The sequence below is a fragment of the Equus przewalskii genome, chromosome 20 (genome assembly GCF_037783145.1).
Source record: "Equus przewalskii isolate Varuska chromosome 20, EquPr2, whole genome shotgun sequence".
NCBI lineage: Eukaryota > Metazoa > Chordata > Mammalia > Perissodactyla > Equidae > Equus > Equus przewalskii.
In genome coordinates, this window is record NC_091850.1 from 13,629,853 (window position 1) to 13,654,183 (window position 24,331).

The 24,331-nt window shown below is 39.9% G+C and overlaps 1 protein-coding gene and 1 long non-coding RNA gene across 27 annotated transcripts in view; one reads left to right on the forward strand and one right to left on the reverse strand.

The window, feature by feature from the left end:
* Nucleotides 1–24,331, forward strand: part of PDE4D (phosphodiesterase 4D) — a 1,369,870-nt gene that overhangs the window by 1,287,143 nt on the left and 58,396 nt on the right. The window lies entirely within an intron of this gene.
* LOC139077919 (uncharacterized) lies at nucleotides 13,130–23,535 on the reverse strand. The gene is made up of 3 exons (XR_011530570.1): nucleotides 23,285–23,535; nucleotides 18,539–18,728; nucleotides 13,130–17,492 (listed from the first exon to the last, which is right to left on the reverse strand). It is a non-coding gene; the product is annotated as an uncharacterized lncRNA (long non-coding RNA).

Genomic DNA, 24,331 nt, shown 5'->3' on the forward strand with positions numbered 1-24,331 from the left:
CGGGTAACCACCTTAGTAGACAGGTAAAGCTGAATTCTATACTAGCATTGGGAAAAGCCAAAAAAGCAATCGCACGAATAGTGCAAAACAACCAAAAGACTCAAAAATCAGCCATACCCAGTACCTAAAAAAGTAGGGTGAAGACTAAAACTGTTTAAGAAGCAGTTAGTCCTGCAGATTCTGTCTTACGTTGTGTGGAGCAGTGTGACTGTCCCTCATTCACTCCAGCAAAATACTGGACATTTAGTCTCAGAAGGGTAATAACCCCAGTCTTCATAACAGAGAAAGTTATTTATTGAAACACCATCAGATCGAGTTAATAGTGCCAAGAATGGAATCTGGATGAAGACTAACAAGGCCATCTGGAAGTGTGAGTCATTTGAGCACCATGGGCGCGAGGCTCCATGCAAGTACTAGCTGTGTTGACAGTGACTGCTGTTTTCGTGGTTGCTCAGGAATCTCCCAGGAAAGAAGGAGAGAGCTTCCCTGTTGGATGAAAGATGAACTTTCTGTCCTGGAACAGAATCCACAGATAGTATGAGTGATAAGGAATGGGTTTTTATTAAGGTAGAAAATTATGGTTAGGATGATGGTAGGAGCATCACTGAAATATCCCTGGACCAATGGTTAGTCCTCTAATCGCATCTTCTGGACCTACTGGAGCATCCACGCTCTCACATGGAACATATTTGCTGTCAACTTTTCGTTCTCTTTTTTGTCCAATACTGTGAAATCTGCTAATCTTGATGTACCAAATCTCTCAACACTGAATTATTATAAAAGAGAGGTGTGTTTCAGTGGTATGGGGAATGGAGAAGGGGTAAGGAGAAAAAAGGATTCAAATTGGTTTTTAGAATGCTTTCCTTTGTTTCACTAGAAAGAAGAAGTAGATAGACATTATTTAGATAACATTATGCCCCAACTCCACAGAACTATTTGTCATTCCTCCAAGAAACCATTTTAATTCTGGCCACTTGAATTTGCACACTTCATTCCTTCTCTCTGAAACACCCTAAGAAACTTTTCCTGCCTGATAAACTCTGCTTACTCTTCCAGACCAAGTGGAAGTGTTCTCTCCAGGGTGAAAACTTCGATGACTCCAGAAAGTAATAATTATAACAACTATAATCTTATGAACCACCTGGCCCTTCAGCCAATTCTTATGCTATCAGATAAGCTAGGCAGTTTTACCCTCACTTTACACATGTGGAAACTGAGGGTTGGAGGACTTGAGTGCTGGCTCAAGAGCACAGAGCTAGATTTGAAACCCACATCCAAAGGCGAAAACCCCTTGTTTTTTGAAATCTGCATCACCTACTGATCATTTTGTTTTATATTTGTTTACATGTTTACCTTCCTCCCTGGACTGAGTCTTTATTCCTTAATGAGAGATAAATTGTCTTTTTGGGGGGAATGGCAGTTTTATATATAATGTTAATCAGATTTAAATTTTTCATTTATTGTTGACATTCCTTGTTTGACTCCACGCTCCGCAGGGCAAGATGCTTAAGCATAGAAACCAAATGTGTTTTAGTCATCATTGAATCTAGCACTCGTCAGTGTCTGCCACAGATATTGCTCAATATATATTTTTAAGTGAATATATGAATTGACTAACAAATGAGTAAACAAGTGAATGAGGCAGAAGGACTGAGATCCAGCTCTTACCAAAATAATACGTTTTTTTTTACTTTCATTGTCCCCATTGTCTGAATAGTCAGTGATTTCTTAAGCTCCTATGACATATACTACCTATATCAACAATCTTGTTAACCCAAATGAAATCTATACCCGCAGGGAATCTTAGCATGCTGGTGGGATGTGTGAGGGGCAAGTTTTACTTTTTTGTCAACAAAGATACTGAGACTTCAGAATACTCAGCTGTAGAGATGTCAGATTTTGTATTTCCTAAATATAGGCATTTTTTAATCTAGGCTCAAGTAGGCAGTTTTAAGCTCTGGACCTCAAGCCAACGTGATTCGTGTGTTGTCACTATAGGGCCTACAATAGAACTTAGTTTCAGTGATCTTATGAGGTTTTTATAAATCTTCAGTTATTAAAAACTAACCATATCACAGATATTAGCCCAGGGCCACTCTTCCTCAGCAAAAAAAGGAGGGTCGGCAGAGGATGTTAGATCAGGGCCAATCTTCCTCAAAAAAACCCCAAAAACTGACCACATAAGAGTAATATAAAAGATTTCATATATTATAAGGCACTTAACCTGTAAGTAACTATAATGTAGTTAGAGTCGATTAATAAATGTGTTTATTTGATAACTTAAAAAGTTCATAAAGTCTAAAAATGGTGGAGTTTTCATGAAGAAAAGAAAGTCCATGTCCTGTTTTTCTTTCTTTTTTTAAGATTAAAGCTTATGAGAAATAAGAGGCAGTAGAAGGTATTAAATTATTTCTTCTGTAACAGCACAATCCCACATCAGATTTTAAATACAAAAGAATAGGCAAAGGAATAATGGCACTGGCTTCAGTTCTAACGCAAATAAGGCAGGAAATTGAGTGAAATCAGTTTTTCCTCTAATCTTTTGTGGAAAAAAGAAATGTGTCATATGGCAAACCCATATGAATCCAATCTGTTTGGATTATTCATTGCTGCAGTGACATCCAGACTCCAGAAACTGTATCAGAAACCTAGTCAATATCTCAACTCCATCATACAGACTAGAAATATGGTAAGGTATATGATAACTTACCGCCTTGCAAAAAAAAAATGTCCTGATTGGGACAGGGTATTGATCATATATATTTTCCTCTCTGGAAACCTATGGCTGTTTTCTACCTTTCAACTCATTCTCCATGAAGGCACATTTTCTCTTCTGTTCTCCATAGAATGAGAAAGAAAAAGAAGAAGAATCAGTGTCTTAAAAATAAAAATCTCTCCATGGTTCCTCACCACTTGGGGACATGACCAGCTTCTCTCCAGCCCCATGTCACAATGTTCTCCTGCACACGCACCCTCTGCTGTAACAAGTGCAGTGTGTTCATATGACTTTGCACCTTTGCCCATGTTATTCTCTCTGTCTGGGACCCCCCCTCGTCCTCTATCCACTCTTTCCCCCTCTCCACCCTTGCTCCTCTTCTCTGCCACTAATTCCTCTTGCTTTTGATGTATCAAAAATCACCTCCTCTAGTAAAATCCCCACCCAAGCCCCAGTTAGAGCCTCTGTGTTCTGTGTGTGCTTTTGGAGCCCATATCACAGGGCCACACTAGAATTATTTGTTAGCTTCTCCCTCTCCTTGACCAGACTGAGTTCCTTAAGAGCAAGACCTTATCTGTTCATCTTTGCATGTCTAGCATCTTATCCAGTGTTTAGTACATACTACATGTTCAATAAATATTTGTTGAATGAATCAATGGTTTTCCATTAGCAGAGTGAATAAGGTATATTTCTTAGAACAGAATCTGAAAAGCACACAGGAAATAGGACAAGTTTGCTTGAGGTAAGAGTACTTTGAGAGGGACCACCTTTGAAACTTCATCTACTTGAGTCTCTTTTGTGTTCTTCATGAACTAGGAATGGTAATTCTAATATCCTATCAAAGGAGGTCTAGTTACCAAGAAACAAAACAAATTGATATAAAATGGACTTTCTTATAAGAGAGTCCCAAGGCATAGATCCTAAGGACAATATTTTGTTGAAATGTTTCAGTAGCTTCCAAATACTCATATGCATGATGTCATACGATCAAAACAGTATGAGCCAAAGGAAGGAACAGGATTTCTAGGTTTTCAGTGTACTTGGTACTCCTTGAAAGGATATCTTATACTAATAAGTACATCTCTTGACAATTACTTTCTGATCTTATTTCCCAAGTTAGATTCGAGATGTTTATTCTGCAAAGAAAACTTTGTGATATTTTATTTTCATTAAAAATGTAACAAGCAGACCACATTTATCCTTTGTGGCTAGGGAATGAAAGGAGCCTTATGTGCAGAAAGCAGCAAAACTCCCAAAATATGAAAATTGGGTGTTGGTGAACTTGAAGTCAGTGTATAAGGCAAGCACAGAATCTTCTGACTTTCTTTTCTTTAATAAAACTTAATTGTTTTCTGTTATGAAAGTAAGGCACACTGTGGACATTTCTACAACTGAAATACTCCTTACTGTTAGAAATCAGGCTATTTTTTAGAAGGATAGAGAAAAGCTAGTGCCTGAAAAGAAAACTAAGCATGAAGAAGGGACCATCACTGATGGATGTATTAATTATGGTTACTGATTCTCTGATTGAATACATTTTTTAAAAGTTATTTGACAAACATAAAGCAGATGGTTTATTGGTATTTTAGAAAGGAGTAAAAAACTCTAGTTAAAAAGAGACCCAATCTGAATTAACAAATCACCATGTCATGCAGGATATTGAAAATTCACTGCTAATAGATTTATGGCCCGTTGCTGGGTATTTCTCTGTTTGGTTCATTGTGGTAAAATACTGGGACATAGATAGTCTATAGGGCCTGACAGCAATCTCCACTTTAGCAGGGTCAGCATCAGGGCTGGGTGGTTTACTTTAAGAGACTGTGTTGTCTACCTAGCACTCCGTGGACCAATGAGAGCATGGCTAGGACTTTCTGATGATAGCCAGAGAGCTGACCTGAAGAAAGGGCACCAAGGATGTAAATGTCACTTTGCCCAATGGGTCTACCAATTGATTTAAAAAGTACAAACCATTTCTAATGTATTTTAGCAAAATTTTATATTTGGAAGGGAGACTGAATTATAGCATCCTTTGGGATCTTAAAGCTGGATTTTTGTTTCTTTCCAGACTTTGTCTCTTTATCTGTCAGTTTCTATCTCTGTCTCTGCCTCTGTCTCTCTCTCTTTCTCCCTCCTTCTCTCCTGCTGGGTACCAAGAGAAAATATATATATATTTTTTTTTCTTATGTTTCTTTATTAACAACAATAATAACAAGCAAACGCTTGAATTCTGGCTACAATCCAGGTCAGATTCTTAATTTAAATAGCCTCTTCCTTCGAGTTACCTTGGAATTGGGCTCTTATTCCCTCACCATCCTTTTTGTATTTCTAAATGATATTCATCAATTTAAAATAAAGATTTCAATTTCATGCTGAAGAACTAGTAGGATCCCATTCTCGCTTAATTTTAACTTCCTTCTCTTTCATTCCCCACACCTCTGCCACTGAAAAGTAAACTGATTATCTCAATTTTTATGTTCTCTTTTATGTTTTTAAGGCAATAACCAAAACTGCCTTGCTCAGAGGATGATACTCTAGGTGTCAGAATAACTTGAGACGTAGAATGGTTTGCGTCAATTTGTGGTGGTTTTGATCACGTATATCAGTTTTTATAACCTGCCATTCATCATAGATCTCTTCCTAACCTGAACCTAGCCCTAGCTCATCTCAAAAAACTCCTAGCGTAGTTACTAGTAGACACTTAGACTCATGTCTTGAAATTTAGTGGTCTGAAGGAAAATTTCCAAAGGCATTATAAGGAAATTTAATTAAGAGCTCATGTTGACCCAGGAATATTATGTAGAGCATTGATACATAGTGTAGCTAATAAATTCATTATGCTGCAAATTATATGTGATTTGTTAGTACATTGACCAGTAAGAGTGAAACCTGCCTCAGCAGGAATCTTGCAAGAGGCAAAGCAATGAAAACGTTCATCTCCACTGGGAGTGAACTAACTTGCCACATCTGGGCCATCGATCATAGTAAATGTGTTCAAAACAAATCATACATCTTCCACAGTTCATTGTATTCATCAGCACTTTTGAAGGAAACAGTCCAAAGTAGTCACTTTGGGCCAAGTTTTCAGTAGCCTGTGGTTTAGGCAATCCGCCTCAGCTGTCTTTTTCAAGGATGTCTCCTCAGGTAGTTGTACTCTGTGGGCCAGTTTCAACCAAGTCTGAAAGGACAAAAGGGTCTTTACAAAGAAGGACATTACATTCAGTCTTTGAAATTGTTGTCTTCAAAATCAAATCATTGTCTATAAAGTCCCTTAGAATCACTTAGAGCTTGAATGCACGAATAGATCAGAAGACTGAATTTCTCACTCGTGTCCATGCTGACACTCTTTATGTAGGCAAAAAAGTACAGTGAGTGTCACTCACGTGCATCTACATGTGTATGAAGTGTGTGTACGCGGAGCGGCAGGAAAGAGCGCTCAAACATGAAATGATTTAACTATTCATTGTCACTGTTCCGATTGCCTCTTTAAAAAAATGTTTTATTTGGAAATAGTTTCTAACTTAATGGGAAGCTTCATGAATAGTCTGAAGCACGTGTGTATATGCATATCCTTCACCCAGACTCACCCATTGTCAACCTTCTGCCTCATGTGCTTTATCATTCTCTTTCTCTACACACACACACACACACGCTATTTTTCTTCTCTGAACCACCTGAGAGAAGGTCACCCATCATGGCCCTCTATCCTCAAATCTCCCAAATAACCCTCCCAAGAACAAGGACACTTTTCTTTATAACTACAATACAGTTTCAAACATCTGATTGCCGTTGAATATTTCAGCATGACTTATTTATACCTTTTTACCTCAAATTCTAACCTAGGTACTGAAACTAATAGAAGGAACAGCTCAACTATCCAAAAAAAAGGTCATGTCACTAACATTTTAAATTTTGCAAACATGGTATATCAGTATTTGGGAAATGACTCAATGCTGGTTTTAGGGAGAATAGATGAGTTAATACAAAGAGAGATTTCCCTTGGTTAATAAATCTTATCTATTTAGTGATGCATCTTATCAATGGCATTATGGTTAGCTGGCATTCATTAGGACAAACAGAACATCTTGTCTTTCTGTGTTTTTGATCCTGTTTTTCCTCTTGTGATCAGATAACCCCAGGTTTTGAGACACGGAAGTAGTTTAATTAGACAATGCCATTGCCTTGCCCCCTGACAGTAAGCAGTAGAGAAGTGTAAAGGGCACTGGCAATGCTGAAGGGGTCTGGAGATATCAGGGGTCCTGCGGGGGATCAGCCTGACCCTGCACCACAGCTATCCCTTCACTGAGAGAGAGAGTGGTAGGTCTCTCCCAAAATGGTTCTTATACCTATTTTTACTTGCTATCTTAATAAAAAAAGAATGCAAGTTTACACTGCTGTGAACGAATGGAGCTGAGATTTATGTTTTATCATCTATGCAGCTAATTTTGTTAACTAACCCATTTTGGACAGTGCAGTTTTTTCCCCAAGGGCGCCTGAGCATGCATATCCCTCTCACCCCAGCCTGCCCAGCAATATGTCTGTGTAGTGGGCAATGTGAGTGAGAAGACAGTGCTTCAGGGGTTTAGGATGGGCGGCAAGATTCTCTGTAGGAGGAGGGCAATGCTGGAGTAATTTGTGAAAAAGGGGTCCCTTGGTAACTGTGGTGGACACGCTAGAGGCACGGTCCTGCAAAGTCATCCAGGAGGCTGTGTGTACATCCAGCCACAGTGTACACAGAGGTGGGTCTCGAGTGTGTGCAAATAAGTTTACTACCCCAGGCAGACGCTTCCTTTATTCTTTCAACAGATTTATATCGAGGGGCACTGTTCCAGGAGCTGGGGATTTGGTGATAAATAAGACAGCCATGGTCTATAACCTTATGGAGCTTACACATAAACTGTTTTGCTTTAAAATATTGTACATTCAGAGGTATTTATGTTCTGACCATATGACCACAATATATCATTCTATAAACCTTTCAGACATGACTTGGATCCATAAGAATTTAGTTTTAAAGCTATTGGATTTGCAGGAGGAGAGAACATTGGTTTTAAATGACAAATCACGGGAAGAAATGATTTTGAAAAGACCCTCCAGCTTTTAATGATTTAACAAGAGCAGTGTGCTTGGAGACCACTGAGTCAGAAAAAATACGTAAACATCCACGTGTTCAAGTGTACAAATGAGTTGGGGGGTGGGGCACTGTGGAAAGGAGAACCTTCCCAAAATAAGGACAGTGTTCTTCATGGCAGTGAAGCCACTTTTTGGTTCATCACAATGGCTTCCAGGCTGGAGTGACATCCAGATCAGGCTGGAAAGACAAATACCTGAACCCTAAGGGAAGCTCCAGGGTGGTTCTCATTGGGATTTGTTGGCCATATTCTCTAGAAATCATTTTCAGATCCTTCCGGAGCAAGCTCTTAACTTGCAATCTATTACTGCACAAGATCTCCAAGTTACAGTAAGCTAGAAACAGTCATCCAATATCTAAATTTCAGCCTGGCCTACGTGAACACACTTCTCCTTGACAAAACTAAGCCATGGTCCTAGATCATAGCTGAACAGGAGTTTTGTTCTTGGTGTTTGTGTTAGTAGAGATTGTGTTTGGCTGTGAATACAGAGATTTAAAGTAGAAGTGGCTTAAACAAGATGGATGTTTATTTCTGTATCATGTTAAAATCTGAAAGTAGGAAGTCTAGAGCTCATGTGGCAATACCATTCTGTAAAGTCTTCAAGGACACATCCTCCTTCCGTTATGTTGCTGTTAGATGTGGCCTCTATGCCTAAATTCAACTCATGGTCCAAAATGGCTGCTCCAGCTCCAGCCATCAACTTCATATTCCAGCCAGTAGGAAAGAGAAAAGAATGAAGGACAGATAAAATATCTATGACAGATGTCTTTTAATGAAAGTTCCTGAAACTTCCACATAACACTTCTACTTCCAACCAGTCACAAGAACTTAGTTATTTGGTAACACCTAGCTACACAGGAATCTGGGAATTTTCTCTATTTTGAGCAGTCATATGCCTAGGTAAAAACTGGGATTCTAATACAACTGATGAAGTAAGGCAGCAGCATTAGGGTACAGCTATCAGTCTCTGCCACAATGTTGCCTATTAATGATGTTGTGTGTGTTTTAAATACTTAATGTCAGTCTTCAGTACTGTATTTGCAATGTCATTTATAGTATGATCTTTTACAGGATGAGCTTAGTAGCTGAAGTGTTCAGGAAAGTTATGGTAGGTTCTGCTAGAACATTCTACCCACCTGGGTAAGGGCCTAAAGATTAAATTTGCTAGACTAATGGCCAATTAATTTTAATGGAATGTGGCAATAGATTCTCTGTCTTGAGGCTTACATGTCCCCCTGAAACTGAAGAAAGGAGAAACTCGTAGCACAAAATAAATGTAGCTTGAGTTCTTAAAACTGTTTGATGCTCTTCATGTTTTTACCAACTCATAGCCTCGTTTAAATTTGAGTCACAGGTACATTTTGAACTCATGGTAGAAAGAGTCCCAAAGTGTCACAGGAGAATTACTCTGCTTGTTCTAACAAGATTGTGTCCCAGCAGGAAAGCCAGAATTTGATAGCTACAAATCGGGAGATCTGAAACAAAAGGGGCAGAGCAGGTAACTTCTTTTAAGTCGACTGCAATGTCTTGGATTAAGGTAGACAGTGGTTACCATTTTGCTGACCTGAGGCAGACATGTCACTAATAGGGAGAATGAGCAATCAGAGAGCTGATTTAATTTCCACTGGGGTTTATGGAAGCACCAAAACACGATGTAGCCAAGCGTTCCTAAAAGTATGAAGTAATCTAATTTGTTCCATCATTACGAGAAATTGAAGCCAAGTACAATTACATCCCAGTAGTAAAAAGAGCCCGTTAAAGTGCCATTGTTATTGACTGAATGAAGTGAGCGTTCTGATTACCTTGACCAGCCACGTTTTAATTTTTGTCTGTCCATTCCTTTCAAATCACAGGAGAGGGCCTTAACTGATTTTGACAAAATAAGCTACATTATGAAGGTGCAGCTGAGCCTGAGAAGCTTAAGTTTAATGACTTAGATTAGAATTTTCAAATGGGCATGTCTTCTAGATTTCAGTAAATTTGAGGATGTAATTATTAGGGGTTTTTTGTTTCTTAGAGTTCATAAGAGGTCCAAGAGGAAAGGAAAGACTTAAATTTAGGGAATTCATTTTTGTTGTTGTTGTTCCGCCGACCATCTCTCCGGAGAGAGGTGTCTGTTCTTTGAGGGGTGGGCCCAGAGCTCCTGAATGCTGTGATTGACAGAGCTGCCTCCACAGAGGAAAGTGTAGCCTGCAGACTTCCAAGGAAGGTAGAGTTGGGTGGCTAAAAGATGTGCAATAAACTCCCCTGTAAGGAGAGTGCCCGTATCATTTAGCTTCCAAACCAGGACACTCTTTAGAGTGAAAGGCAATGCTATTGATAATTACGCTGGGATAACAGCCATGAACCTGGGTAAATTCCAGGCCAATTGGGATGTATGGACTCCCTACCCATGAGGAACAGGGGACAGCAGATATCTAAGCAACTAAATGTAGTAGTGTTTTTAGGTACCTGGAGAAGAAACGATCCTGTCAGACACCAGGAGGGGAAAAATAAAGACAAAGGTCATTCCACTAGGGATTTCTCTCCCCGGCACGAGAGTGACTCCAATCGTGCGATACCTCAGAGCGTGAGGTTTACAAGCGCCTGAACCATGTTAATATTGCTGCAACAGTCTAGTTATTGATTCTCAGATGCATTAGAAGCTCTGGAAACATCACAGAAAGTAGCCTTAATAAAAGGAAGGTTCCAGCTTTTAGAGTTCAGTCCAATTCAACAAACAAACGTTTATTGGATACCTGGTAGGTGACAGCCAGTGTTTAGCAACAGAGATAGAAAAATTAATTTGCTGTGGTCCCAACCCTGGAGAAAATCAGTCTAGTAGTAAAAAAATCATTGTGATAGATTGTTTAGTGATTGAATTACTTCAAGAGTTACCTTCTGATTTGGGTCTCATGCATCAAACATGATCTTTGCCAGTCTCTGTCCTTAGAGGGAACGCCTGCTAGGTGGTAACCCAGATTTCCCGGTCCCCTACTAATGCTAGACCCCCCCTGGCAAGGGCGAGCAGACTGTGTCAGTGTGGCTCTGGTCACTCAAAGGTCCTTGCTTTCCAGACTGCTAATTTATTTTTTTCCACCCAGAAAGCCCTTCCCAACCGTCTCAGCAGAAGCAAGCTCCAGAGATTTAGGATGCCTGGTTAAAACGGTTTGCTGGTTTAATTAGATAAGAATTTGAGAGCACTTTCCAGGATTACTGCTCCTAATCATATTGATAAAGGCTGGAAAGTCCCTCTCAGCCAGTGAGTAACTGAATGTGGGAGAAGGGAGAAGTACTGGTGGGCGCTGGAAATAATTCAAAAAATCCTAACACACTCCATGTGCCCGAATATAGAATCTATCATCATCCTCACTTTTTGAGCACTTACTATTTTTCAGGCACTGCTTTACACGCATAATCCTATTTAATCTTCAGAATCATCCTATGCCGTAGGTACTGCTTTCCCCATTTTACAGTTAGAGAACAAGCTTGGGTAAGTGAATTAGCTTCGATGAAGATCCCAAGCTAGTCAGCGGTAAAGCTCACGTTTGGAAATAAGGACTGCCTTACTCCGAAAACTAGTATCTTGAATTTTCAGTCCTTCTGAGGTCCCTCTCTGGCCCAGAATAACCCAGGATACAGTCACTCAGGGAATGAGAGGAGCAGGGACCCACTGACTTTGTTTTTAAAGAAAGGAATGGAGCGTGTCAGAGCTGGAGTAGAGGTTTTACTCAATGGAACAGGGACCTTCCTCCAGGATCCCACCACTCAGGATGAATTCAAGGGCCAGTCCCACCCTCGAGGAGAATTACGTAGGCAATGGTTACTTACTCTGATGAATTCATTTCTAAACATTTATTCCCCACAAGGAGAGCAGGGCCCTGGGGCCACAGGGCCGAGCTCCTGGGGAGGACGGAGAGGCAGGCGAAGGGAACCACGAGTGGGGAATTCAAGCTGCAAAAGTTAATCAAGTTTTCAAGGTGCCACATTTTCTTCACCCACTTATCTGGCAGCCCAGATTTTCTCCTCTGCCTTCCACAATTGCCAGATTGTTCTTTTTGAATAAACATTATCTTCTTTGTGTTCTCAGCTTCCAGTTGGTTGAGTTTCTCCAGTTTTAGAGACCCGTGCCTGCTCTTTCCTCCTTCACTCTGGTGTTGTGCCCTCTCTGCCTCCTTTTCTCCCTCACCCCTAGGCTTCCACTGCAGGGAATTTGGAAAGTTGGAGAAGGGAAAGACTGTTTTGTGCCCAATGTGCCTGAGACCTAGTGCCATGAGCTGATACTTGCCCCGTCTGAGCCACCAGACCCTCTCTTCCTGTTGTTCTCACACTCTTCCCTGAATCCCAGCCAAGTTTGCAAACTCCGCTCATGAGTTACCTGGTGGAGGAAGGCACAGAATCCTCTCCAGGAAGTGGCTGGATCCTCTGAGCTTTCCTGACCTGCGCATGCTTCTGCCATAACGCACCTGCATTTCTTTTGAAATCATTGCAATTGTTTATTTGTTGATCAGCTCCTCTAGATTGTGGGCTCTCTGAAGCCAGAGATCTTCCGAATTCAGCTCTGTAAACTGAGCACTTTTAGAGCACCATATCCCCCAGCAGGTGTTCAACAGGTATTCGGTGAGTAGTGAATCGAACCAAAGTTTAAGTAGACATGGGTGAATCATGTAACAATCTCTAGCTTCCCAAGTTTGTCTGTGGGAAAGGCTCACCTCCGGGTTAAACCAAATCAGATGAAGTACGTGGACTCCCTCCAACTGCTGAGCCCGTGGCGCTTAATCTCCTCCTGAGTGCCCCGCTCCTGAGTGATCTCGGGACTGACTCCACCACCCCAGGCCTTCCTGCTGCTCCTGCAGAGAGCTTGTCAGCTGCTTCCACACAGAGCTTCCTCTGAAGGAACTTCTGTGTGAAGGAAATAGCCTGTGTGAAAGGTGGGCACTGAATAGATGGGAGGAAGGAGGGAAAGAAAGACTGGACAAGCAAGTGGTAGATATGACCAAATGTGCAGAGATGGGCCTCTGAGGAAACCCAGTGACAAGAGGTGGGGGTGGAGGTGGGGGTGAAGCTGAGGGTGTAAGTGGGGTCAACCACGGGGGATGGTGAGGACAGATGGGTCTAGGGAGCTGCATTTTAGAGGGGCTTTCGAGAGTCTAACTGAAGGTCGGATACAAACGTATATGTGTTACAAACCCAGAGTATGGTCTTGAGTAAGGATGGATAGTATACAAGAGGTGCTTTGGTAACATAAGATTATGTAGGAGGGATTGAAAAAGGAAAAGACCCCTAGAAATGGAAGAAACAGCTAGGTTTTCCAGGAATTTATTTGTAAGATTTTAAGAGCTAGAAACAAAAATGAGGGCCAAATGGAGAGATTTCTTTTTTCCTGTTCGTTTGCCAATGAAAGGTTTAGGATGTATGGCAGTCTTTGGGACACAGTCCTCCCTGTTTGGTCATTAGTAATTGTTAGGTCATTGGAGTGAGATATTTTTGGTCAGGCCAAGTTCCTCACAGCACATCTCAAAGGGGTCCAGTTGGTCTACAGACAGCTGAGATCATTTGGCCCAGAGCATCCCTGAGTAACCACTGGGACCAGCAATCTCTGTCTTTTGACTCCAAATCAAATAGTCTCTCAGTGATCCCACAAAAGCATTCCAGATTCCAGAAACATTTCTGAACTTAATTTCTCTCCCTGGAAATTCTAAGGGCCTTATGAGCTTGTCTAAAACACTGCTCTCAGGAAGGCTTTTGTCACTTGTACTGAGCACCGTTGATATTAGAGGTTGCAAACTAGCCACTAAGGGTTATAGACTTTTTTGTTCGATCTTTGAAATGCTCAACTTTTAAAAAATTAGTTGCCAAAACTTTACAGAACATAGATTTTGCATTTAAAAAATCCAAATGTGGGAATTCTTTTGAAAAATATTAAGATCTAGCAACAGTTGGCCAGCATTCCCACATGTGCCCTCCGAAGTCCCCACCTACCACTTGTGCTTCCCCACCAACCTCATCGTTCATTCATTCACATGACCTGTCTGGCTCCTATAGGCCGTGTAGTCAGTGACCTCTGCCGTATGAGTTCACCTGGTAGAACTCCAGTGCCCTGAGGAAACTCATGTGTGGAGAAATTATTTACAAAGTATCCGTGTATTAGACAGCTCATACCTTAGAGAACCATGGGTTCTTACTTTTTCTTGCAGTAGAAAATTCAAGGGTGAGTTTTTATTATAAAGTGAGAGCAGAAAAGAAGAGGGAGACAAAACTAACATTTATTAAGCTGGGTGGTTCCTTACCTCAGTGTTTTCAAACTTACTGGTAGATTGAAAAATCACTTTAGTGGGTCATAATCAATATTTTCCTAATTAAACAGAATAGAAAACATCAGAGTGAATCATACATAGTAAGGGTAAACTCTGTTTCAATTCTTTATCTATATATGGATCAAATATATATGTGTGTGTGTGTGTATACTATTTCAATTATATATAGATTTCCTTTATATTGTGTATATATAATTCTTTTTGTTGCTTTCACTTAAACCTAAGTGCGTAGTTTGTTAAACAAAAACTATAAACAAATTTTGCCATGACTATTATATATAACAAATAGGAGTTGCTTTTAATGGGAGTTTACTCCCCCTGCCTTTATATTTCATTTATTTATTTATTTGTTTATTGTGAGGAAGATTGTCCCTGAGCTAACATGTGTGCCAATCTTCCTCTATGGTATGTGGGACACCACCACAGCATGTCTTGATGAGCAGTGTATAGGTCCACACCCAGGATCTGAACCTGCAAACCCTGGGCTGCCAAAATGGAGCAGGTGAACTTAACCACTACACCACTGGGCCATCCTCCACTTCCCCTCCTTTTTAAACACATACAGGTATCAAAACATTCCTGCACATATTTTTTATGCTAGAAGTCAGCACCCACACCTCTTCAAAAATGAGCACAATTTACAATAGTATTCATTGCACCTCCTACTTTAATCAAGTGTATGAGTCTTAGTATAAAATATATTTCTTACTGTGGTTCACTGTCCAAAAATTTTGAAAGCCACTGCCTCATCTCATTTAATCTTCCCTCATAACTCTGTATGGGTAGAGTCTGAGCCTTCAGAAGAATATGGCAGTCTTCACAGAAGTTGAAGTTCCCCATAATTTTTGCACGTTGGAAGATCTCACAGAATGCCAAAAAGGAATGATCTTGTTAGCTGGGCCCTTTCAAGGTAGGCAGGCATGATTATGAGGCTACCAAGGGTAAATTATGAAGACAAAAGTTATACACTGAAATTAGAATGTAGATCTAAATATCCAGAAGCTTCTCCATTGGTTAGATTTGCAACAAAAATGTATATGAATTAAGCATGAATTCCAGTGAAATAGTGGATGCACTGAGCATAGTGGCGTTAGCAAAATGGCAAAATTCACAAAAGTTAAATAAAGTCACCAGTAGGACACACTACAACAGTTAATTTTAGTGGATCTCAGAGTTGTCTTAAATCAAAAACTTTCTGCTCTGATTAATACCGTAATGACCTTAATCTGAAATGTCCACACATTAAATAAAATAATTCTATCTAGTAAATATGCCGTGGAAATTAATAAAAATGTACATATATGCAGCCATTATGTTTTCAGACAATGGGAATAAAAGGCTATGCAATTTTTTTTTTCCTTTTATCAAGGAGCTGTTCATTTAAGCATAAACCTGGAATACTCGAAATAAAATTTGGATTTCCAAGATCAGGACATGGCAAGAAGCGTCTATATTGCTGTGAAATAATGTATGTTTTCAAAAGTTAATCTCAAGAAGGAAATAAAGCATGAATGGCATGCTTTATGCATCTTGCTTAGTAAAAGGACTGCAGTTTAATGTAGCAGGTACAATGAATACTGTTGCTAATGGTGTTAATTTTCATAATGACAAATATGTACAGAATTGTTTTGATAACTTTGTATTTTAAGAAGAGTTGAGGAGATGGAGTGCTGTTAAAAGCAGACGTTATGTGTTACTTGCAATAGATGATAAATATTGATAATTTTCAACAAATCATGCATTTAAGTGAAATGAAACCAACAAAAATGAAATAGGCATATGGATATGTGATTTTAAAATCAAAGTTAGTCTTAAAATTCAAAATAAAATATGGAAAATTGCCTGGGGGACAACTTTCTGTGGGATGTATTTTTAGCCCTATTTTGCAAAAGAGAAAACTGAGGTACAGACAAGTTAAAGAATTCACCCAAATTTGCCACATGGTTGCTAAGTTGCAGAGCCAGCATTTGAATGTAGGCCTCTGTCCCCAAGGTCACGCTCTTTCTATTCCTCATAATGTCATAGCAGGCCACTAAAATGGATACTTCTAGAACTCTTTGCGTATTGCTCACTCACTGTCCATCTGGACTACTGCAATGGATTCTTCATCTCCCTCCTTCTCTCTTCTTCATTTTATCCTCCTGGGCTACCAGTGCACTTATGCAATTCCCATTAGCTAATATCCATTAGCTCAAGGCCACACATGTAAGTATTTAACTCTGTTTCCCTTCTCCTCTCTCGAAGGAGTCTGCTCCATCCAGTCTATTTACTGCCCACACATGTAGCCCTTTTTCAGGCTCCAGAGATTTCTTGTACCTGAAAAGAATGCCAGGTGACTCCCTCCTCCCTCAGCCATTCAAGTCACAGACTTTGTTGAAAACCTACATTGAGGTTCGCCCTCCTCCTAGAACCCTGCACGCTTAGCTACAGTGCATACCTCCCTCTCCCAGCTCTGAACTACAATAGCACTCTCAAGCTGAATGGTTTCTGTGCCACCTTACACTGTCTCTAGGCAGCAGCTGGTCATGTGTCTGATTTTCACAGCAGGATATTATAAGTTCCTTCCCAGGTCCAGGCCACTGAATCTTTCATGTTCTTGTATTTCACAGCAACCAGTACATCAGAGAGGCTCAATAAATATGTGTGGGGTTTTTAGTGCTCTCGTTCTGGGGAAAATAAAAAGGAGAAAGAGGAGCGAAGGGAAGAAGGAAGATTATTCTCCAACCACTTCTCAACAGTACGCAATGGCCTGAGGAAGGGAAATAAGATGTCCTTGATGGAGATTTCAAATATATGGGAACATACAGAACACATGTATTGTGTTTATGTTTGGAGACTCATCTGGCTTAGTATAGGACAAAGTTTCCCAAAGTAGGCTTCAGGAGATGATAGTTGTATGAAAAAAGGCATTCCAAGATCCCACAAGTTTAGATAATACTTGTTAAATGACATTAAACAAGTCTTTTTGCTTTAGAACTTTTAGTTTTTGATAGGTTCCTGTCCATTATAAATCACTGTGAAGAGCCTCCATATACAACATTCCTCAAACTTGTTTGACCACAGAATTCTTTGGGTAGGGAGAATCTTGTAGGAATAATGTTCATTTGAACATTCTTTGGGAAATGTTAGAATGATCCTCCCAGTAACCTGATAGTTAGTGGTGCTCTGTCATTTACTAGTGACATCTTTTGTACATATTTTTTATACATAGTGACTTTCCATGATTTGGTATGATCTTGTGAAGGCTATTTTAGATCTTAGACTCTTCACTCCCATTCAGACCAGAACTGGCTCATTATTGAGCGTTGATGGTGATGATAGGAAGATGGTAATTGGTTTAGGATTGAGAACCTGTGAGAGAGAAAGGAAACCCTCATGTATTAAGTACTTTATTACGCATTGACTTATTTCAACAACCTTGTAAGGTGACTCAGAATAAAATTACTATTGATTACTTCCTATAAGTCACATACAGCCCTTGGGGCTTGACATGCATTTTCACATGCATTTCTCATAAAAACTAATTCCCTATTCAAAGGGCTCAGATATTTAAATGAGTAATTTAAGATACCACAACCAGAACAGTGGCAAACCTAAAATTCAAACCCTACGTGGCTCAAAAACCCATACTCTTTCTGATCTGTCACACTACTTCCCATGGGGAACTCTATAGAGCATGGATTCTTGCGTGTGTGTAAGAGCTTTCTTATCCAAATCTAAATCTCCCTAGATACTGTCGTACAACTGGGAAACTGATTTATTTCACTTAAGTTTGTGAATGGAGCCAGCTCATTTACAAGTGGACAAGCCAAGTATACGTGATGTAATCTTAAGTTCTGAAACTTGCTCTATAATGTCTATACATTTAACAAATGTAAGTTTACCAGTAGGCCAACATGGCTTCTCATTCATCTCTTCTACTTATAGTACAAGTAGTGAGAATAAAAATTGGACATAAGAAATTACCCTTCTCAGACTCTATTCATAGAGTGTTTAAAGGAGCCTAGTCTTTCATTGGACACTGCTTGTTTATTTTTTTCTTAGCTCAGACTTCAATTTTTTTTAATGGAATAAATGTCTCTTTGGCATTACTTCTCTGTCAATGTCTCCTAGTAAAGGGGAGTGAGAGAACAAACAAGGCAGCAGAGGTACTGATTCTGAATAAAAGATTCTGGAGCAGTGTTGATTAAAACAATTATTTTCTCTTCTCCATTCAAGAAGGAATTCTCAATCTGGAGCTCCTGGTGACTTCAGGGAGGTCAGGGAACATTTTTAAAATAAAAAATGCGGATCATAGGAAAGTTTTGTATCAAATTCTCAAAGGATTTATTAGACTTCCAGAAAGCTTAAGAAGCACCATGCCTTTTGAAGTGCAAGGAATCAAAAAGTATACCCACCACCAATATCTCCTTTATGGGTGATCGTTTAAGGAAGTTCTCTTCCCACGTGAAAAGTCAGAACGAAGATCAGGAGATGAGGATGATGGAGTGTGCAAGATAGAGCAGTGAGTGATGAATCAAATAAAATTCACACTGAAAACAAATGCACATCTTCCTCAACTTACGATGGAGTCACGTCCCAATAAACCTATTGTAAGTTGAAAACGCTATAAGTCAAAAATGCATTTAATGCACGTAAACTACCAAAAAAATAGCTTAGCCTAGCCTACCTTAAACATACTCAGAACACTTACATTAGCCTACAGTTGGGCAAAATCATCTAACACAAAGCCTATTTTATAATAAAGTGTTGACTATCTCATGTAATTTATTGAATACTGTCCTGAAAGTGAAAAATAGAATGGTTGTCTGGGTACAGCATGGTTGTGAGCATATCAGTTGTTTACCCTCGTGATGGTGTGGCTCACTGGGAGCTGCAGCTGGCTGCCGCCGCCCAGCATCAGCAGAGAAGATCATACAGCAGAACTGGAAAGTCAAAAAATCGTTAAGTCGAACCATCCTAAGTCAGGAACCATCTGTACATGATATGTTGGGACTGGAAATTATAATATAAAGATTAAGGAAGTATTCTTAAGATAGCAAAGTCATGTTCTAAGAAAACTCTAAATAAAAGTCTGGAATTTAAAAATCTGTTATTTTTTACAAAAGTAAAAATCAGCCGAGTATGCATGTATGTGGGGTCTAGGAATGGGAAAACAGACAGGGATAGATGGATGGTGGAGATGAAGCAGTGAAAACACAGAACAGTCTCATGGCGAGGCAATAGCAGTATTTAATTTTATTATATTGAGAGGGAAATATAGGTTTAAATATGGCTGTTAAGAAATAACAGCGCGCACTACAGGCTGGCTAAACTTAGGGCAGCAGGAGTAGTTAGGAGATTCAGCTCTTCTCCCAGTTTTAATTTGCACGGGGAACCCATTCTCCTGATCTTGTTAGGATGGCACATGACCTTTAGTTTATTCACCTGTTTCGCCTCAAACTCCATACCTGTGTATTGATGGATTCTTCTGAGATTTGACCCAATTTTGTAAATATCATACTATGTATTTATTATAATACCTTGCATTTTAAGTCTGATGTTAATATTTCATTTCAGAAAGACACCATGCTGTGCTTAACCATTCTGAAGTTCTGGCAATGTTAGTTCTCGATACTCTTTAAAAAGAGACAAAGAGCAGAGTTTGAAAGCAAGAGATTGAGTATAAGAGATAGATAGAGATGAATACATCTAGAGAGCCCTTCCCAGGACAGTATTACTGCTTGAATCTTACTTGGAAAGAAATATTCTTATTTGTTATACAACATTCATATTTATTGGTCAGCACTCACAAATATTTGTTGAGTGCCTGTAAATTTCAGGAACTGTCCTAGACATTTATAGAAAGGCCTAGAAATAGATATGAAAGTGATATAAAGTCATAGAAACAGAAGCCAGTAAATTGTATTCAGGTGAAAGGGCTGGCTGAGAAGGGCAGTCACAGATGGCATGGTGAATAAAAGAGAGCTGAGAAAGGTACTGAAAAGCCCACTGAAAGAAGGCCGTCTGTGAACACAAGAAGTGTGGCACTAATACAATAAGGAGGAACGAGGTTGTGGAGCAGGTTTTTGAGCAAAGAAGTGACACATTAAAAACAGAGTTTAAGGAAGATGATTTTGATGCTATAAACAGGACTATGGTGAGAAAAACTGAACCCAAGGAGATCCAGTAGAACTCTGTCACATGAATCTAGGAAAACACTGATGAGGATTTGACTGAAGGTGGCCGTTACAGAAATTAAGAAGAAGTTCAAAAATCAATTGGCAAAGTGTTAGTTGGAATATGGTTGGGGCAGGAGTAGAGGTGGATGTAGATTAGACAGCAGAGATGGGTGTGAATATACTCCAAGACGTCCTATTTATCAATAACTTTCTCAGAATATCTCAATTTCAAGTATAAAACATCTATACCTTGTGTACAGTTGAGCTAAACTCACAGAGTTCCAGAACTGTGGTATCAGATGGGATCTTTGAAGGCATCTAATCGATTCAGAAATTATCTCAATAGTAATACCTGGCCCCACCCAGGTTAACCAATAGTGGACAACCTTAAAACCAACACTCTCCCAGATAACACAGTGTCAGAAATCACAGAATAAATAAATGTGGAGCTGGAGAAGCTCTAGAGATCATCTGCTCAAACTCCTTATTTTCTATTTTCTATAAGGAGTACTTTGTGCAGTCAAAATGTGACTGACAAAAATAAAGATCCAGAGACCACGTCACACCTGAAGGTTGATTGTATGTAATGGCAGCACAGATCCCCTCCCACACACTCCGACCATGGGAATAAAAATGATTCCTAAGGTTGTAACAGGAGTATGAAAATAACATATGTAGTTCTAATACTTTTTTCCAGCCTTCTTGCAAAATGTTTATTGCTACCTTGTTGAAACAACTTCCCAGACAAAAGCTTCCGTCACTAGCATTCCTTTAACACTCTCTTGTCTTGTGTTGTTGAAATATGAATCAGGAATGAAAATCATCTTAGCCCAGACTGGTGGGTATATATGGTCTGTCTTGAATGTCAGTGGCCATGTCTTGATATTCTCCTTTGAAATTCTTTTTCTTTGTTCTTGAGAGGTTCTCCTCCTACTTTTCTGGCAGCTTCCTCTCCCACTCTAGGCCTCGTAACTGGTCTTGTCTTCTCCAATCCTGCTTTCACACTATTCCCAGAGTAATCTTTCTGAAAAGCAAATCTAACCATGAGACTTCCTAGCTCGGATTTTTTTTTTTTTTTTTTTTTTTTTTTTGCTGGGGAAGATTCGCCCTGTGCTGACATCTGTGCCAGTCTTCCTCTATTTTGTATGTCGGTTGCTGCCACAGCATGGCTGACTAGTGGTGTAGGTCCATGCCCAGGAACCAAACCTGAACCGCCATAGCGGAGCACACCAAACTTAACCACTAGGCCACAGGCCCAGCCCCATAGCTTGGATTTTTAATAGCTCCTTCAGAAAAAGATGTAAACTCTTAGAATAGTATATTAAATCCCCCATGACTTCTTCTCCATCTGTATCTTTGTCCATTGTCAGACCTAAACTTTACATCCTTATCTGCTTGTAGCTACCAGGAGGGGCTGTGTTCTCCAACTGGCAGTGACACATGGTTGCCCTCTGTCTCAAGTGTCACCTCCCATTCTTCATCTGGTTAACTCTTCAGTTCCTCCTTGGAGATTCAGGGCTAACACTCCTTCTTTCATAAAGCTTTCCCAGATCTCTCGCAGGCTGTGGAAGGTGGCACTTCCCTGTCCCTCGTCTCTGCCTTGTGCTTAAATTGCGCTGTTCCTACTGCTGCGTTTTAGTGGACAATGTACATACATATTGTCCTATAATTGTCTTCCTTATTAAACTATGAGCTTCTTGAAACCCAAAGTTATTTCCTTCCCTTTGGTGTACTCAGCACCTGACACATAGCATGTGTTCGATATGTTTATTAAAACAAAAGGAAGATCCTCATAACCAGTAGAATAGAAACTCCTTGAGAGTGGGCAGGAACTTTTAGCTACTTTGTTCATTGCTAAATCTCCATCATTTAGTGCAGTGCCTGGAAAAGAGTCTCTTAAGTGTGCAATGCAAGGTTATTTAACTCCCATTCTCTCACTTAAACTAAAATAATCTACAAGGTTCTTGTTATTATACCCAATCTAAAGGTGAGAAAAATAAGGCCCAAGAATGATTAGGTGATTTGCCTGGGATTATGGTTTGTATGTAGTGGAATGGAGACTGGGACCTTCTTCTACTCTTCCAACTTCAGTCAAGGAATAATAGTGCTTGCAGTCGCACACGTGTCTTATGGAGTCCCCAACCCAGATGTCTGATTCAACTTGGCTCAAACTCCAATTCCTTGGACAATAGCCCTCCCGACCCTTACACTGAGTTCCAACAGCTTTCTCTTCTTTCTCTGCCTCTTCTCTCCAGCATCAGCTCAGGCTGACATTTCTGTTTGGGCCAGTCTGGCCTCCAAGCTCAGTCCCTTCACCGGATTAAAACAAAACAAAACAATCTCTTTATCTCAGCATTTTGTGCCTTCAGTAACTTTGTTAAAGATTGGGGGAGGGGGGACAGTTACAGGGTGGAAATTACCCTGTAGACCAAGCCTACTCCTTTGTGTTACATAGACATACACACACACACACTCCTTCTGGAGCAACCAGCATAGTCTTCCCCTTTCCTATGTAGAAGAGATCAGATTAGCTCCACCCAAACCTGGGCTCCTTAAAGTCTCACCTTCTGTCCTAAGTAGCCCTATCAGAGAAGCAAATGTTCTATAAATTATTAATTTTATTCTACCAATAGTATGGCCAAAGATAATGGTCTCACTGATTCAGCCTTGCCTCTTTCAATCCCATTTATTGCAGAGCCCTAGAATTTTCCATCTAAGTAAGATCACATATCATATAGTACTCCGAATAACTCAGTGGCTCCAACTCTTGAAGGATCAGTCCGAAGCCCCTACTTGCAGATGCCTGACAAGACTTCCACGGCCAGTGCCTGTGGATTTCTCCACCCTCTTTCCCCCTTAGCAAGGCCCTACTCATAGTAGTCTTTTTCTCCACATACACATACACACATATCTTGTTGAACTTGGCCCATGTGTTTACTCATATTGTTTTCTCTTAAAAGTCCTTTCCCTCTATTCACTTACCTCTTATTTCATTCTTTAGGACTCAGCCTTCTCCAACTCCACCTCTGTCCCAGTCTGACTTAAATAGCCTTCTTTTATTCTCCCATAGGCCATGTGTTTCTTTCTCTCAGCATGCTTTCTACAGTATAGCCCGGTCATGTGCCACATAACGATGTTTTGGTCAATTATGGACCGCATATACGATGGTGGTCCCATAAGATTAGTACCATACAGCCTGGGTGTGTAGTGGGCTACACCATCTAGGTTTGTGTAAGTACACTCTATGATGTTCGCACAACGATGAAATCACCTAACAATGCATTTCTCAGAACATATCCCTGTCGTTAAGCGACACATGACTGGATGCTGAAACTGTCTCCACTACTGGACTCTGGGCTTTCCTTGGATAAGGGACACATTCTTAGTCATCTTGTTTTGGCAGACTATAATAACACATCGTTGGTGCTAAATAAACGTTTATCGAATTACTGATGGTACTAGAAATCAATGAAGCCCAATCTTGTGTTTATTTCATTTTAAAAATTCCACTAGAGCCTTTGGCAGCATTAAAAAAAATCGTAGATAGAAGATAAAAGAAAAAAAATCACAAAATTACGTACATCTTCCCTTTGGAGGTTTTTTGAAGTGCTAAGTGAAATTTTATATATTCCATAAGATTTTAAAATACTTCAAAACAAGAACTTGATGCCAGAAATACACTTGGAAATGAAAGCAGCTTGCCACTGGCAAGCTCTGCTTAAACCTGTTACATGTACACATTGGGAACGAATCCAACTCCTTCATGCATTTCCCATCAGATAAAATGTATAGAGAAAAAAAACAGTAAGTAGCAAAAGTTAGAGCTAACCTGCACAAATCTTGGACTGTACTGAACTCAGGGAGCGACTAGCTTGAAGCAATACATGGTGAAACAGAAATCATTTTTCTCTAGTTCTGCCTTCTTGAGACACTATCAACTCCATCCTTAGGAATAAAGAGGAAATTCTGGGTGGAATTAGGAGAAGAAAAGCTGAAATTGGTTAGGGATATATTTAAGTATTTGCTTTC